The sequence below is a fragment of the Neopelma chrysocephalum genome, unplaced genomic scaffold, assembly GCF_003984885.1.
Source record: "Neopelma chrysocephalum unplaced genomic scaffold, ASM398488v2 Primary Assembly neopelma1_86, whole genome shotgun sequence".
Lineage (NCBI taxonomy): Eukaryota > Metazoa > Chordata > Aves > Passeriformes > Pipridae > Neopelma > Neopelma chrysocephalum.
This window is the reverse complement of record NW_020897748.1, coordinates 2,716,307-2,732,663: the sequence shown is the minus strand read 5'-3', so window position 1 is coordinate 2,732,663 and position 16,357 is coordinate 2,716,307. Positions and strand designations below refer to the sequence as shown.

The 16,357-nt window shown below is 41.5% G+C and overlaps 1 long non-coding RNA gene across 1 annotated transcript; it reads right to left on the bottom strand.

The window, feature by feature from the left end:
- Nucleotides 1-1,610: 1,610 nt before the first annotated feature.
- Nucleotides 1,611-3,219, bottom strand: LOC113971960. Its single transcript, XR_003535718.1, has 3 exons — nt 2,904-3,219; nt 2,690-2,829; nt 1,611-1,897 (listed from the first exon to the last, which is right to left on the bottom strand). It is a non-coding gene; the product is annotated as an uncharacterized LOC113971960 (long non-coding RNA).
- Nucleotides 3,220-16,357: the final 13,138 nt, after the last annotated feature.

The following is a 16,357-nucleotide window of genomic DNA, read 5'->3' as shown; positions in this document are numbered from 1 at the left end:
CAGCCCTCTCCTTGCCATGGTGTTCTCCCATGCCTGTGCCTTTGCTGTTCACCTCTCCACAGAGAGCTCCCAGGCCAGAGGACAGCAAACTGCCCACCCCTGCAAGCTCAATCACTGCAAGGAGCAGGGAGGTGGTCTTATTTGAGGAGCTATTACTGGTACCAGTAAACACACTGCAGTGGCCACTCCCTGCCTACTTACCCTGCACCTACTCATGAAAAAATAAACTTGGGCCATTAACTTCACCTGGTGTTCCTAGACTGGGATTTGGTTTTTTTATAAAAGACAGTTTTCCAAAGGTGCAGATAATTGCTGTTCCATCTTGAAATTAAAACAAACAAACCAAAAAACCTCAAGCAACTTTCTTGTCATATATAATTTTCTTGCATAATTTAGAATTTGTTTCCCTTCTTCTCTGCTGCTAGAAAGTGTGGGGCAGGGACCCAACACAGCGTCTGGGAAGCTGCTGCAGTCCCAAGGCTGAGCAGGATGCCCACATCAGCTCAGGTGCCACTGGAGTTGGAGGGAGAGATGGCTGCCCCTGTGTCATCCATCATGGGAAAGAAATGCCTAAAGCAGCGTGTACTTAAGGTTACCACCTCCCAGATGGTACTTTACTCAGAACATCCTAATATGTTATTAGTTATGGAGTAGGGCTTTTGGGCTTAGGTTTACGGTGAGAAACCAAACACATGTTTACCATTTTCTGTAATAGCAGCAGAGTTTAAAGGAATGATTACAATAGTATCTAGGGAGTGTGTTTCTCAGGTCTTACCACATGTAAACACGATCATAAGTGTAATCAATGTCAATGACTTCCATTTAATTCTCAGACAAAGTTTGCTTTTAAATACCACACCAGATTTGACATGGCCAATGATAAATGGAATGCAATTAGTTCTACTATTTGCTTTGATGATATGCTAAATTATTTCTTACAACAGACCATTTATTATCCAAAGCTAATGATTATACTCTTTCAGTTAACAAGTGGCAAACTGATAAGTTTCAAATTGAGATTCTACAGTCTGAAAAAAAAGTCATCCCCTGAATGAGTTTCATCTAATAAATCCTTGTCAATGCCCAAGTAATAATTTTCAGAAAGAAATCTTAAACTGTAAGAATTTTGTATGTATTTCTCATAATTACACAAATAAAAAAAATAATTATGCTGCCTCTTAGTGATTTACAGTCACTTAATGAATATTTAATGTTAAGGAAAATGTCAAGATTTAAATATTCTTGTGGCATTTTTGACAAAATGCATCTTCTAATTGTTAACAAGACAATTTCTTTTTTTTTTTTTTGCCTCCATAATTTATTAGGAGCTTAGCATGGTAATTGAAAAACTAATGAACAGAGTGTGGTCTCTGAGAAGACAAAAGTAATTTCCTAATTTTTCACCTGTATTCAAATTTTCTCTTATCATCAAAGGGCAGGTCTGTACACCTTGATTTCTTTTACTCCAGGTTTCAAAATAATGCATGCACAGTAAATTCTGGGTTTTATTAGAGAAAATTCTTTCATAACATCAGTGGTTACATAAGTAGGCAATTATTTCCCCTTTCTGTGGCTACCTTAATAACAGCAAGCCAGGTCTACATCAGGGTGGTCTGCCACAGTCACTCTCCACACACTTGTCTGCCTCCTCCCAAACCTCCCTTGCTCTCCCAGTCCTTCCTCCCTTCCCTTCCACCTGCACGTGGCTACAGCCCCACCAGGCACAGCTCTAAATCTTACACTCTTCTGCCATTTTCCTACTGTTTCTTCTTCTTTCTATTTATCTAATTCCTCGGGGATTTTTTTTCTCATCCTAGTCCCCCTTCCCACATTTTCTGAGCTCCATGTTTTCTTGCTCCTTGTTGTGCAGGGGATTCTTCTCAACAGCTCAGTCTCCCTGAAGATGATAGGAAGAGGTGATCACTAGGGATAAAGGCAAACTCAGAAAACATACCAGTGTTTCATGAAACATCATACTATTCTCAGTAAAGTCTTAAAAAATTAACAACCATGGATTGTCTCTTCTGCCAAGGATTATGTAGAAATGGAGAGGTGAGAGCATCTTAGCATTTTCCCTGAGGAGAAGAAGAAATACACTAGACATTAAAATCATCCTTCTTATTTTGCTGTCCATATGATGTCACCATAAATCTGTCAGTCTTGAATAAAAGCAGCTACAACAGAGAGATTTGACATGGGAAATTCCACTTGCAGGACCACAGATAAGATGCTGCTGTGTTTGGTACCCTTTTCTCTAAGGTTCTGCCTTGTTATTTTCACTGTAAACTGTCTGGTTTCTAAATTCTGATCAGAAGAATATTCCCATCATCCAGATTACATCCTGTCCCTTGCCAACCTTTTGGCTGGGATAACATTCCCTTGAGGTTTTCTGTGTAGATAAAAGAGCCCTCAACAAAATCTGCATGACTGGGCTAAGGCTGCCTGAAACAGCAAGCTCTGCTTCTCCCCCGCAAAACCCCAGAGTACATATTCATCACCCCTGCATTTATCACAGCAAGATTCATAAAGATTTTTGACAGATGATACATGACTTCTGAACTTTGGTTTTCCAACAGAACTATCAGAAAGTGGCAGAAAGCTACTTCTTTTTCAGTTTGAGGGAAGAGTGCAGATACCAATAATAGCAGTCTATCCGTGCAGCAAAGTCAATCCATCACACTTGCTATACCTTCCACTCAGCTCTGGTCAGACACAGCTCTGTGATTTTAGCACTCCAAAATTTCTGCATTCTCCAGAGCAGCAGTCATCTTTTTCTAGGGAGTCATGTTAGAATGACCCACCTGCAGCAGGTCTTGTCTTCTGCTTTTTCTTCCAAGTAAAAAGGATTTATTTAGTAACTGGAATTGTCTTCTTTTGGGGGGAGGGCACTGGGTAAAACTCACATTCTGCTTATCATTTTTTTCTGCAGCAAGGTGGCTACTTGTACCGAGATGAAGTGTCAGCAGGAGTTCAGTGATCATCTGCTCTGTTCAGCCAAACAGCAATGGCTTGGACCAGCCTCAGCACGCACTGCCTCCTCCCTGGCCAGCCCTTGGCAGGCTACTGTGGGCAAGGGGATATGGAGGGAACCTGGGGCTGCAGAGAAGGAGGGAGATGGGAATGGGATAAGGTGAGATAGGGTTTCTGCAGTGCAAAAAATAAGGCACAAATCATGGGAAGCAGACGTGGTTACTGCTGCTGTCCGTGGGGAAAATTGTCTCCTCCTACCACACCTCAGAGGAGCTTCCATGGGACGGTGACGACACCACAAAGCCATGGGGCCCACATACTGTTACCATTTGCCAGAGTCCCATAAGGGAGATTTAAATCACATGTTCACATGTCATTCTTCATGACCGCATGAGTGAAGTATAAAATAAAGGTAATAATAAAGTGCTGCAGTGAAATCCCTTAGGACAGTGATGAGAAAGCATGCAGCTCTGCTTCCCGCAAGACAGGCGCTGATTTCCTCTGATGGCAGTACCAGGATGTCACTGCGGCTGCTCCCTCCAGCGTGGGATGCCAGCTGCACGATGCCATTAGCATTCCTCATCAGCCGCAGCTTATGTCTCTCTCTGTGCACAACGTTGGGAAACCAGGTCATTGTCTTGGCTCATCCTCTGATAACTCCTCTTTTCTTTCACTGCCGGGAAGCTGAGGATGGTGTAATTAGTTTGCGCTAATGTTCAGCTCTATGTGCCACTGCTTTTGGCTCAAGCCAAAAATGAAGTTTTCACATAGTTTGGATGCCCTAATAGGAGGGAAACTTGAGACAAATCTGGGAGGTAACTATTTTCCTTGGGTTACAATGATTCAGCTGATATTTTTTGAAATACCACAGAGAATGCAAATGACATGTTAAACCTCCAGTACTCACTGAGCAGAGAATAAATGAGTGTGATTCCAATGAAAATACAGTTATACACCCACCCATGCCAGGTAACAATTGGTACTGCAAGGCTGTCATAAGAAGCAACCCGAAATCATGCCCTTATGTAGAAAAGCTGCCCAAAGTTTTATTTAACTCCTTTGGGTTTGCAGGCAGATCAGAGTCCTGATGATCTAAAAAAGCTGCAGGGAGAAACAGAAAGTAAAAAGTCAACCCCGAGCCCAGATAAGAAGTTCAGGTTTTCATAATAAGACAGTGGAAGTGATGACTTCTAAACCTGAGAGGAATAAATTTTGAGAGGACTGTATGGAGCATGGTACAGAGAGATAAAGCAATGAACTTTATTAAAGGGTAAGTGATTTTAGTCTGTGAGTGAACACATAAACATAAATGCCCACAAAGAATTATCTGGTTGATACAGTGGTGCTTGTATAGCAGTTGAGTAACCATAACAGTAATTAAAGCTGCATTAATGTGTTTGAGTGATGTTCTATAAGTGTCACTGCAATGGCAGTCACAGCATCAACTGAAGCAGCTAAGCTTAGAGAGGAGGAGCTATGAACTACAGAGGCTCCTTGCCAGGAATGTGCTTGGAATTTGATATGTTTGAACACTATTAAAAATAATATGATTTAAATAATAATACACACAGCCCCACAGTATTTAGTATCCACTGCAATAATTGCAAAATCAACAACTTATATGCAGTATTTCAGGAGAAAAAAATATGTAGCAGAGAATGCATTAGCAGTCATTCATATCCCTTTACAACCAGCTGGGCTCTTGGGAAAAAAGCACACCAGGTTTCAAGGAACTACATCATGTTTTGGTAGGCTGAGAAAGAAATTACAGTTGAATCTGAAATTATAGTTGGAGTTGGTGACACTAGAAACATTTAAATTTCTCTTTTGCAATGATTTAGGTTAAGAAGTCCTAAACATTGGGTATAAGCTGTCCAGACCTCTGCAAACACAGTTCTGTTAATTCAGTTAGATGAGAGTTACAGCTCACTAGGAGAAAAATATCAAAAAGAAAAGTTTGCAAATGCATTTAATGGGAATACTTGTGCTCCTGGAGAGAGAGAAACATTTTCAAAAAAAATTCTTGCTCAAGCTTAGGTGATCCTAGCTGCCCAAATTTAGCAGAATAATTTTACAGAAGCTTCAGGTATATTCATTTTACTATCAGCATTATCAAGATAAGATTTGGCCCAGAAGGCTACACATCCTTTAAACTTGTCATAACAACTCCAGGTATAATGGCAGCCCAAGCACAAGGTATGCTTCAGAGGTGTGGTGTTAGTTGCAGATACATTTGTCTAATTTTTCAGCTTCATCTCTTGCAAATCAAGAGGTTTCAAATAGACCCTGAATAAATAAATGATTTTGGTAAGTCCAATGACATATTACAACTTCTTTCCTGAAGTTGTTGATTTAATAAAAGATATTTCAGTGTTATCCACAATCACTACCAATGTGATAATGAGTATCATCTCAATCCTCTATGTTGTGTGAAAACATTGCTTTGGTTCGCAATGTGGCAATCACAACTTCATACATATACAAGACCAATACTAAGGACTTAATGGTTATGATGATAACCTGCACAAAGAATTAACTCAAAGAACCCCAGGACAGAAATCCTTCCTTGAATTTTTTTCCAGATTTGAGCCTGGAACGTTAATTGTGCTTAAAATGCAATTTGCAGCAATGAGCATTTTACCATGACTGAGCTTTTCTTATTCATTGCGAAAAGTGAGACAAAGGAAATTCTCTTACACCATTAGGCCCAGATTCTTTCAGCCTACATACTTTGGTGATATTTAGACTATGGAAATATGGGCAGTATAAGTGGTGATCTTTTGTAAAGTGGCTACTGAGCTGTTAGGAAGAAACCTAAGCCTTGCAATTGCCTCCTCCCATAAATCAAACGGTGCCTTCTTTGGCACTAGAGGCACAGAGTTATGTAGCCTCTAGTTAGATCTTGTACTGAAGAGAATCATTGTGCACTAGGAATGAACTCTGCAAAGAAAAAAATACAAGCAGCCACCATTTTTTTATATGTTTTAGTACACATCTTCGGGGATGGGGAAAGAAAAAGAGATTTCCATGTTCACAACATATTAGAATAAATGCCCCTTTAAAAACATCGCATAATATAGTGTAATAGCTTTGGTTTGATTCACTCATGCCTTAGGATTTTCTTTACTGATGGAGGGACACCTCTTCCTACTGCAAACCCCTGGCCAGCTGCTACTGCTGGCACTTTGGGCTCATCCTGCAAATGGTTCACATCCAGGTTCTAGCAGGCCATTGATCAGTTCCTAACACTTTCAGTTGAGTAGAGACTTCCATGGCAGGATGAAGTGACAGTAGCAGGGGAGGCAGACTGTAAAAATCCGACCAGCCATTGTAATACACACTGCAGGACAGCTTGAGTTTGCGTATTAGCTTCTTTCTTTGTCCTTCTCCAACAGACGATAATTCTGTTGCATAGTAAATGAGCAACACTATTTGATATTCTGTGTATAATTAAAAGCTAAGAAAAAAAGGCTAAATCCTCTTCTATTCTTATGTCTTGCAGTGAGTGATCTTAAGAGTTTTCACCAAACTGTTTCGCCAACGTTCTTGTAGTCACAAATCCTGAAGTGGGAAAAGTAGAAAACACTAGAAACATAGAATCACACAGTATCCTGAGTTGGGAGGGACCCTAGAAGATCATGAAATCCAACTCCTGACTCCACACAGGGCAACCTAGAAGGTAAACCACATATCTAAAAGCATTGTGCAAAGTCTTCATGACCACTGACAGGCCTGGGGCCATGTCCACATCCCTGGGAACTTGCTCCAGTACAGATCTCTGAGCATTCAGCCCAAAAGCCGTGCAAAGAGACCTTTTGTTGACAGCACTGTCATGGAGAGCGCAAACCTTTGCTATGGTTGTGCAACTGTGTTGCAAGGGGATGAGACCATAATAATTAGTTGTGTAGGAAAAGTAGTCTGCGGGACTGAGCTGAGGCCCCAGGCCCTGAACATGAGCCAGCACGGTGGAGCTGCTCAAGCAGAAGTCTGCTTAGAAGCTGGTAGAGACACTACCATGGTAACACCTTTGGTCATTGGATCTGGTCCAAAAGGTTTGGCTCCAGCACCTGTGGCCCATTAATGTTTATGCAGTATAATATATGTCAAATGAAAAGCAGTTCTCTGGGGGTCCTTTATACTGCTGGTGATGAGGAGGTTACTTCCACAGTTTCATCCATGCTGGCATCTTTTATAGGAAGAATGGTTTCTAGACCATTCATGCCTCATGAAAAATGTTGCTGAAAAAGCCTGTGATCTTCTTTAGGATCCTAAAAATGTAGCTGTAACAGCAAGATCTGCTTTCCTTCATCTGTTTTTTCATTAAGAGAATATTTTGTATGCAGATCAGCTGAATTTGCCTCTGGCTTATCACAGTTACACATCTAAAGCATCACAGCCCTGAATGTTATCCATATATTGTAGTCTTCTACCCAATTCCACAGGGCATACACAGCACTAACCTCATAGGTATAGCCAAACTGAGAAGGAAAATTCATGGTCCTACTTTTTAATAAAACAAATGATGAGGTCATTTCCCCCTGCCCTGGTATATTAAAAGTAAGAAAACAACCTGATGAAAATATTCTGAAAAATGTCAGAGCAACAAATGACCCAGTAAAGTGCCTGGCTCTTTGGGCAGTAATACTGCTGAGCAAAGAACTATCTTCTCACTGTGCATCATAAATCCTGTCTTCAGTTCTTAAAATGTTCACAAATAATCTTTCAAAATAGAACATAAAACCAGTTCCTGCATATTCGTGTTATAGGCTACAAACAAGGGCATCCTCCAGAAGCCAGTTTCACTTCTCCAGCATCACCATAAATTACCATAATCTCCTACACTTCATGGACCATGTCTGCTGCTGAAAACAAAGTTTTATTACTGAAAATAATTTTCTGAATATTACTGAAATTATTTTTAAATGCTATCCCAAAATACTTACATGATGTCTAAATGTAATCCTAAAACATGTGTGGCTAGTACAAACTGCATGTGCATTTCCGTATTGGTGTGCTCTTAAGAGTGAAAAGGATTTAGACCAGCAGTTGTAAGTTCATTGCTGATTCTTTAAGGAATGTAGTCCTTACAGAGCAACTGCTCACAAACTGCTACGCACTTTTCCTCTGAAATTCAGGTCCCTTCAATGTTCCTCAAAGTCTCTTTAATGTTCAGTGATATGGTAATCATGAGTAGGCAGGCATGGAAACGTCACTGAAGCTGCTCATCTTGCAGAAACCTTGTGACGCCTTTGACTAGGGGGTGTTACAGCACAGATAGTTTCAGTCTTTCCTTTTATCTCTCTGACACCAGCATGACAGAGCAAACACTTCCAGGGCATTGGGGAATGTGACATACAGAGCGGGACTGATGCTGTGTAGGTTCTTGCAAGTCCCAAATGGCCAGGGAGCCGCAGCCATCTCTGGCCTCCTCAGGCCTCGTGTGCTGCACTGAAGCTTACTACAGCTTTCCATCTTAGCTGGGTTCAAAGAAAGGCCAAGCTGAATCCCAAACCAAACAAACAAGCTCTAAGTGCTCCTACAAGCTTATCATCACGGCTGAAGCTTTTCTTTAATTTCTTGTTTGCTTGTTTGTGGAAGATATCTGCAGTCACTTAACAGGCTTGGCATTGTGTGTGAATCCGTGCATCAACAACTAGGTCAACCAGCAGGGTAAAGCACTGTACATGTGAGAGGCTCTCTCAGCTCAGCCGATGCCTGCTGATTATATTTTGGGAATTAGCTAGGTAGAAGAGAATGTCCTCCCAGGCATGTGCTACCCTGAAATTTTAGTCCATTTGCACAAGTCATTTGAAACCTTTTCTTGGCCCCAGCTGAAAGGAGTGCTAAACCCATGGCAGCTAAAGCAAGACTGAAATAGTGGAAAGTTCAGGGGGTTTGTCTTCTTCTACCCTCTTTCAGCACTTGTAACTACCCAGTAATTAGTTGCAGCACCCAACACTATATAGGGCTTGTGCTGTGTTCAGAGAGTATCAGCTTTCCAAAGTGATGCAGATAACTTTTGGGTAAGATAAAAGTGAGAGGATAAAGACCCAGGATATTTTTACTAAGACTATTTTTATTTACCATATGAACCTAATTCCTCTCACTGCCTTAGGCAAAGACAAATAAAACTGCAAAGATGACAGCTACCCTTAGGTCTAGGCAGGCAGAACTCCCCATCCTGCCAAAGCGTGGGTTTGCTTGCTTCGTCTCTAGTGGAGCTGCCTCTGTTGTAGTGCCATCAATTTGGAAACACTGCTGCAAGAACATATTTTTGGCTGTCACTCAGAAACTCCTGCCAGCCCTCCACAGAGCCTGGGAGACCTTTTGCGCTGTGAGCTTGCCTTTAAGGGAAAAGTCCTTACAGAATAAATGATTTCTACATTCTCTTGTAGCTCAAATGTTCAGATAATCTGTAAATTACAAAAAACACAACAACCAACAAATAAAACAGATAGTTCTGCAGAGTTCCACCTGGGACATACTGTTGCTTTAAAAGCTAAGGAATTACACCTAGCTTCCCTCCAAACTCACCCATATGATAAAATCCCCCCTGAACCAGAACACCAAAGAGTTTGTAGCTGCACAGCAAATGTAGACATGAAAAATAGAGGGACACTTCTGTCCTACCTTCTCCTTTTTATTGCTTTAAATCTAATCTATCATATTTCCCAGAATTTCTGAAATTGCAGCCAAGTAATCTATCTACAACCTTCTCTGCTCTTCCTTTTGCACTGTGCCCAGCCATGCCTAAGCACATAATGACAGCACTTCACCCTATTACAGGAACTATAGAGTCAGAGGGGCTTAAAGGAGGCTTTGGGGGAGGTAACCAACAACTTCCTGGAGAGGCTGCTTGCACAAGAATTGCAGTGAAGCTTGCCAGAGGACATTGTTGTCCTGCCCAGATGGTATTGCTGTGCAGATGCGCCTCACTCAGCGCATCTGCCCTGCTTGTTGAGGTATGGTGGGAAAGGATCTGACCTGTGGGGAGTAAGCTGGCACTTTTGCAACATGCTCCCTGTGTGCAGTAGAAGTAATCTGGAACACATTTTAAGAAGCCCTCCAAGTGCAGAGCAGGGATGGCCACACAAAAAGCTTGTGCAAAATGGTATTGACCTTCAATTTCACACTTGCTTGACAACAGCTTATTTCCAGGCAGAGAAAATATGTAGTATGGATTTCCATTCTTTCTCCTGATGCAAGGAGAAATGGGCAGTTGAAGAAATTAAAATGTGACCCATTCAGAAGTAATGTGAAGTTAGGTTGTTTTCTCATGATGGATAGTTCACCTGTGGACTCCCAGCTGCTCAATGCTACTGATGGCTAGAACTGTGTAGGAGTCAGTAAGGGCATGGACACTAACACTAGTGTTCAGAGATGCAACACTTTGAAATTTTGAAAGCAGTCAGGGTTTACCCCAATCCGCAGATGATTAAGATTAGAACATTTCTTGCCCCTTCCTCTGCTGAATAGTGTCAGGGAAAGTATATAGGACCATGTGAGCCCTACGGCTCAGCAAAACAGCTGGTGTGACATACACATGAATGTGGCATTAAAGAGCGGTGTGACTTTGTAATACTTACAGCCTTGGTGACAGTGGCATTCCTTTTATAGAGTTTCTCAGCCATTTGTGTATTTTACTTCTTGTATAAATTCATTAATAACTTGAAAATGAAAATCCCAAAAATGTCAAATCTAGAGAACAAACTACCTATTGACTGGGTGGGAGACAGAGGTTCCCAGGAGTGTTTGTTCATTGCCCCTAAAACACAGATACATGTCTTAGATTACAGGTATACTAATATACTAATATACTAGATATACTAATTCTCAATCATAATTAGCTCTGCACACTTCCTTTCCACAAAGGGGCACTTCTAAGAAATCTATTTATACATATATAACTCTGTAAAAACAGGCTACTTTGAGTAAGGAGTCAAATTTAAAATATAATCACACTAGCAGAAATAGCCAGCAGTCTGTGCACATCTCCAAGACAGCAAAGGACATATCAAGTATTAGATCTCACTCCAATACCCCAGTTTCCCTACAAACACCAGCTCTTATCAGATCGCAAAGTCTGGATTAATCCATCAGACCGGCAGCATGACATTAAGACCAACAGGATGCACAAGCTACCAAGGCAAAAGGTCCCTCTGCAAACGTGGTGAGACAGACACAGTGTCGCAATGCTTGCTAAGGGATTGCGAGAGCCCCTGATGTTACTTTGGTTTCTGCCCAAATGCTGCAGTAAAGGGATCTGCATGTCCTTTAAAGGAAAGAAATCATGGGCTGTGTAGAAAAACTCAAAGGTGTGGATTGTTAGTGGCATCAGAAAGGAGTGAATATCTCTAAAATGCAATAATACAGGCTTTTAAAAAATTACTTATTTCATAGCTTTTATCCGAAGCAAACCAACATGGCAAAGCAAGCTGATGCTCTGTGTGTACTCCAGACAGCAATCCTGGCCTCCTGGATACCTGCTGATGCTGCTGCACTTATGAGCAGGGCACTGCAAAGCTGATCACCCCCAGGAGGTATAGCTATACCTATTTATATGACCAGCGGTGGCTGACTGTGGAGAATAGGGAAGGTAGGAGAGCAGAGCCATCCTACAGAAACACTTGATGGTTTTCCTTGGCCACTTCCCTGCTGAATCCCAAATTTCTACTCTCCTTCCTAACACTAGCTTGCTGCAGAAAATATACATCTCCTCAGGTCCATTGCTGAGGGCCAGATTTTCATGCATGTTAAGCATTCATATTCCTAAATATGAAAACAGGAGCCATGGATGCTCCAGACATTGGGAAGTGCGATGCTAATCCCTCCCTGCCCTAGGGCACCTATAATGGAAAAACTGCCCTACTTTAATTAGATTTATTTGAAAATGTGAGATTTTAATAGTGAGATTTTTGCAACTTAAGTAATTCAGACAAGGCCTCATTTTCCCTGTCTCTACCATGTCTGTAAAAAGAAGTGTTTCTATTAAACAGGCTTAATTGTGTGTGAAGCCCCTGGATGAAGGGCACTGAGACCCAAGTGTTTCTGCTGTGTTTTTTACAATGGTGCTTCCTATATGATTTGTGTAGGTTGCTGAAGGGCCATTGCAATCAAATTCCCACCCTTGGGTTGCAGACTTCCAGCCCCAATCCCCAGACCTCTCACTTCTGTTGCATCTCACCCTATGCTGGCTTTGAGGAGGAGTCAGACCAGGGATACACAGAGGTCTCGTCCAACCGAAATTGTTCAGTGTTTCTCTCTGGATAACTGAGTGGGCTTCAGAAACCAGGAGCGGAGGTAGGTCCATGCTGAGCACTTTGGTCTGTGAGGTTAAGGTGGTCTCAAAGTGAGGCTGCCCTGTTCTTGCCAGGGGTTTCAGCGCAGGTCTGGCCCCTGTGAAACACAACTGCGGCACCTCATCCAGGGATGACCTATAGGCACATCCAGGCTTTCCCAACACACTTTGTCCTCATGACCATAGCATATAGTAGCTCCTACTAAACTACTGGATAAATACAATTCCAGGTATTAACAGGTAACTCCTCTAAACCCAGTGATGCAACCAGAAGATCAGATTAGGATAAACTGAACTCTTGCTCATAGTACCCTGGAAACCTGTGAGCCTCTGGGCCAAAAGCTCCCAGGAGTTGTTGCTATCAAAGAGGAGGGGTAAAAGAAACTCAAGAGCCATCTCCAAATCAGTGCTACCACATCACAGCAACAAGAGGACAGCATTGCCTTGGAGGGCTCATGGTGGAGAGGAGCAGATTGGTGTGCAGCATGGGAGAAAGAATCAGCAAACAGGAAAAGCATACCGAAAAGAAGAAAAGCAGATGAGAGTGAAGAAGTCAAGAGCAATTAACTTGCTTCAAGAAGAAATAAAACATGCATTAAAGAAAGGAAAAAGTAGCTACTTTCCTAATAATAGTTAAAAAGTAAAGCAGTTGTTGCAGTTAGCATAGGGATCTCATTCAGTTGCAGAGGAAGGGAAGTGATCCAGCAAACAGTTCTGTGAGCAGGGTGTGCTCTGCATTGCCAGATGTACTGTCTGCCAAAATGTCTTTTTTTTCCTGTATATATAATGTGAAGAATCAAGGCTTTCAATAGAATTATTGTCCAACTAGGTGTCCTTCCCCTCCATCATGGCCAAGGACAAGGCTATTTATTTCCCATAGGCAATTTATATCCTTCCTGAACACATTTTTACCTGAAACACAGGTAAAATACAGCAGTTATATTTCAAATATAACGATCTCAAGCTGAATCGTACCGAGTTAGTCCTTTTTGAAGCTCTACTGTGCTCGCTTTCTTTACTGGGAAGTGCATCCTTTCAGACAGTCTTTGCATGGTAAGAAACAGCAGTCCTAGCAGTAGAGATGCATTTCAAATACAAATCTAGATTTCTGCTGTTGATGAGAAAAGCCTGGAGAAGGCAGCAATTGCCACAGTGGGCCCATTCTCACCCTGGGCTAGGGGCTGGAAGCCTGGGTTCAATCTCTGCTCTAACACTGCTTTAATGGGAGCAAGTTAGATCCCTTCCCAGTGCTCCATTCTCCTCATCCATAAAATTAAGATACATGAGTGATATATATTTGAGATTTATAAGTGAAAGTAGTATTAAAGAGATATGGTTGCTGTTGTTACCATTACTATTCACAGTTTTACATCTTCCTTCTCTCCTGCAATGTGTTAGGCATTACCTCAAATGAAACTTGCAACTGCATCTACCAAATTTGGTTGTTTGCTGTCTAAGTTGTGCTTTAGGCAAGAAAAGATGCCTCCTTATCTTACCGCAGCCTCAAAATCATGTAACAAGTGTCAACAGTTCTTCCAGCTATCTCTCTTGTTCTCAATGCATGCCTTATCTTAAGAAGGTCATGTTTCACATTGTATTTTCCAAATTCAGGGAACTCAATGCAAGTTCATGTCTATCTTCATTGTTTAATTGAAACACAGTTGATCCCATTACTAATTCACCCAAGTAGAATAAATGTGATTCAAAGGAATTTGACATGGAAGAATCTAGTACATTATTTAGCCCAAGTCCAGAAGAGCCTGGTAAAAGGAGAGACCTTGAATACTTTTAGCCGCAGAACAAACAAAGGGCAAAAAGAAGCAAAGGGTGGTGATGGAATTAACTGAAAAATGTTTATTGTGTTTCTGTATTCGAGGTGTCAGAGAGAATAAAATATACTCCTTGTCTGAACTTTGGAATACAATTGTAGAATAGACTCAAAGAAAAAATATCCAAAATGCCACTTCTAGCTGGTCACTTATCTTCATAAATAAGGAGTAAGTGCTACAATAAGCTCCAGTGCCTCCTGTGAGACCATTTCATTTTGGTAAAGAAATAGGGAATATATTCAAAGATCTAAATTTACCAGCAGGTAAATCACTGCCCTTTTGGCAAATTAAAAATAAACAGGCAGTGATATGTGTCACATAGTCCATGTGGTTGCCTTGGAGGTATGTGTGACAAAGTGAGACTTCAGCTCCCAGGAACCTTGAGTGCAATATTAGCTTTGCTGCACGTCTGTGCAGAGCCAGACATACCATCCTTTTTAGACTGTGAGAAACCAGGGCAGAAGATAAGCTGTTCTAACATTGCCCTCTACCAGAAATTTTAAGTAAAGACAAAATTGACATGATTTATGAGTTTTGTATTTAGCAGATGTTATTTTTGTGGTTAGCAAAAGAAACATATAACATTACATAAACCATAAACACATACATAATTTTATTTATGTGACACCAAGATTCAGTGGAAGTGCAGCATGGATCCGCTGTACAGCTCAGTACAGCTCTTGTACCTTCTGAGCCCCTTGCTCTCCCACCAGGTCTCTCCTTCAAGCACTGACAAATTTTCAGCTACTGAGCAGATTAGGTTAAAGAACTGATTTGACTGAAAAATAACAGAGGAGATAAAAAAAAGGTCTTTTTTCAGCCACATGAGTCCACTGTGGTCACAGACTGCTTGTACTGGGCAAAAGGGGAGGTAATGAAGAGCAGGACCAGCAGGCAAGGACATTGATGGGAGATGATGACATTATAAGCCACTTTTGTAATCTGACATCAAGTAGTTTCTTACCAGAATATGCCCTAAAGCCTTTTCTAATATAATGCTGTGATGAGGAAAATATTTGGCCAGGATTATAACCAAAGGATTTGAATGACAGGAAACTAAGGATTTATGATAATACAGTAAATTATTCAAATTGGTTTTTAAAAAATAATTTTAAAGGATAAATGTCTAGGAATTTATACTGGATTGAGACAGGGATATTCCTTTTCCTGTCAAAACCACTGTGGTGGTAGCCTGTATTATCTCTTCTTTAGCCAGTAAATTCTCTATTCCAAGGTGTCATCTACAAAGGCACAAGGAACATCCTGCTAAGTTTAATGAGTGCTTCCTGAACTGGGTGCCAAATATAACAGTTGGTTCTTTATTGTCACTACATCTTCATAATCTGCTATAAAATTTAAGTTGCCAATCCATTATTGCTATTACTGACGTGATTATATATTTCTTCCTCTTTTTCAGAATATACAGACATATAACTCACTTAAATACTACTCTATGATACTGAAATTACCTAAATTGAATTTTAATTTGGTGACGATTCGCACTGGGGTTCAGGCATTTAACTCTTGTAAAGTGACATCTGTCATTGCTGGTGTCCCCAGATCTTATTCATAGCTTCTCCCACAGCTCCCAAAGCATCTAGCCATTCTCCTGACAGACCCCTCTGGACTCTGAGATTTCTTCCACTGGACAAATTCATAACTGTGCACTGCTTCGCTGTGCACCCTGTGAAGTTCTGCTGTCATAGCCAGGCCAGCTGGGCTCTGCTTTAGAATCAAATGTGCTGGCCAAATCAGATTTAGATCAGGTCAAATCAGGTGCTTTAGAATCAGGTGTGCTGTGTTGCCTGACTTTGTGTTATTTGAGAGTGAGACTAACATGAGACCTCGATACTGCAGCATGTGGATGGAAGTGCTGTGCAGCTACAAGGCTGAATGTGTCCCCAGGTGTTGCTGACTGTACAGGCTACAGCCTTCCCAGCCCCTTCTGAGCAGTGCAAGCCTGGGACTAGAGTCCCACAGGAAGCCCCCATGACCTTATCTCTACATCAGAACTCTAAATCAGGGTCTCTGAAACACAGATTCATGAGAACACTAAGCTTCCCAGAGCCCCCTTCCATAAATTAGATGCTCTTCCAAATATCTCGGCTCAGCTCAGTAGGGTACTTGAGGACTCCCTGTCCTGTTTGGAATGGGGGAGGCCGTGATCACTGCTGTCCATGTGGAGTGTGCAATTGGGATCACAAGTGCTGCTCATTGTCGGGGGTTGACAGAGAACCTGTCAGCAGCCTGGCACTTATCG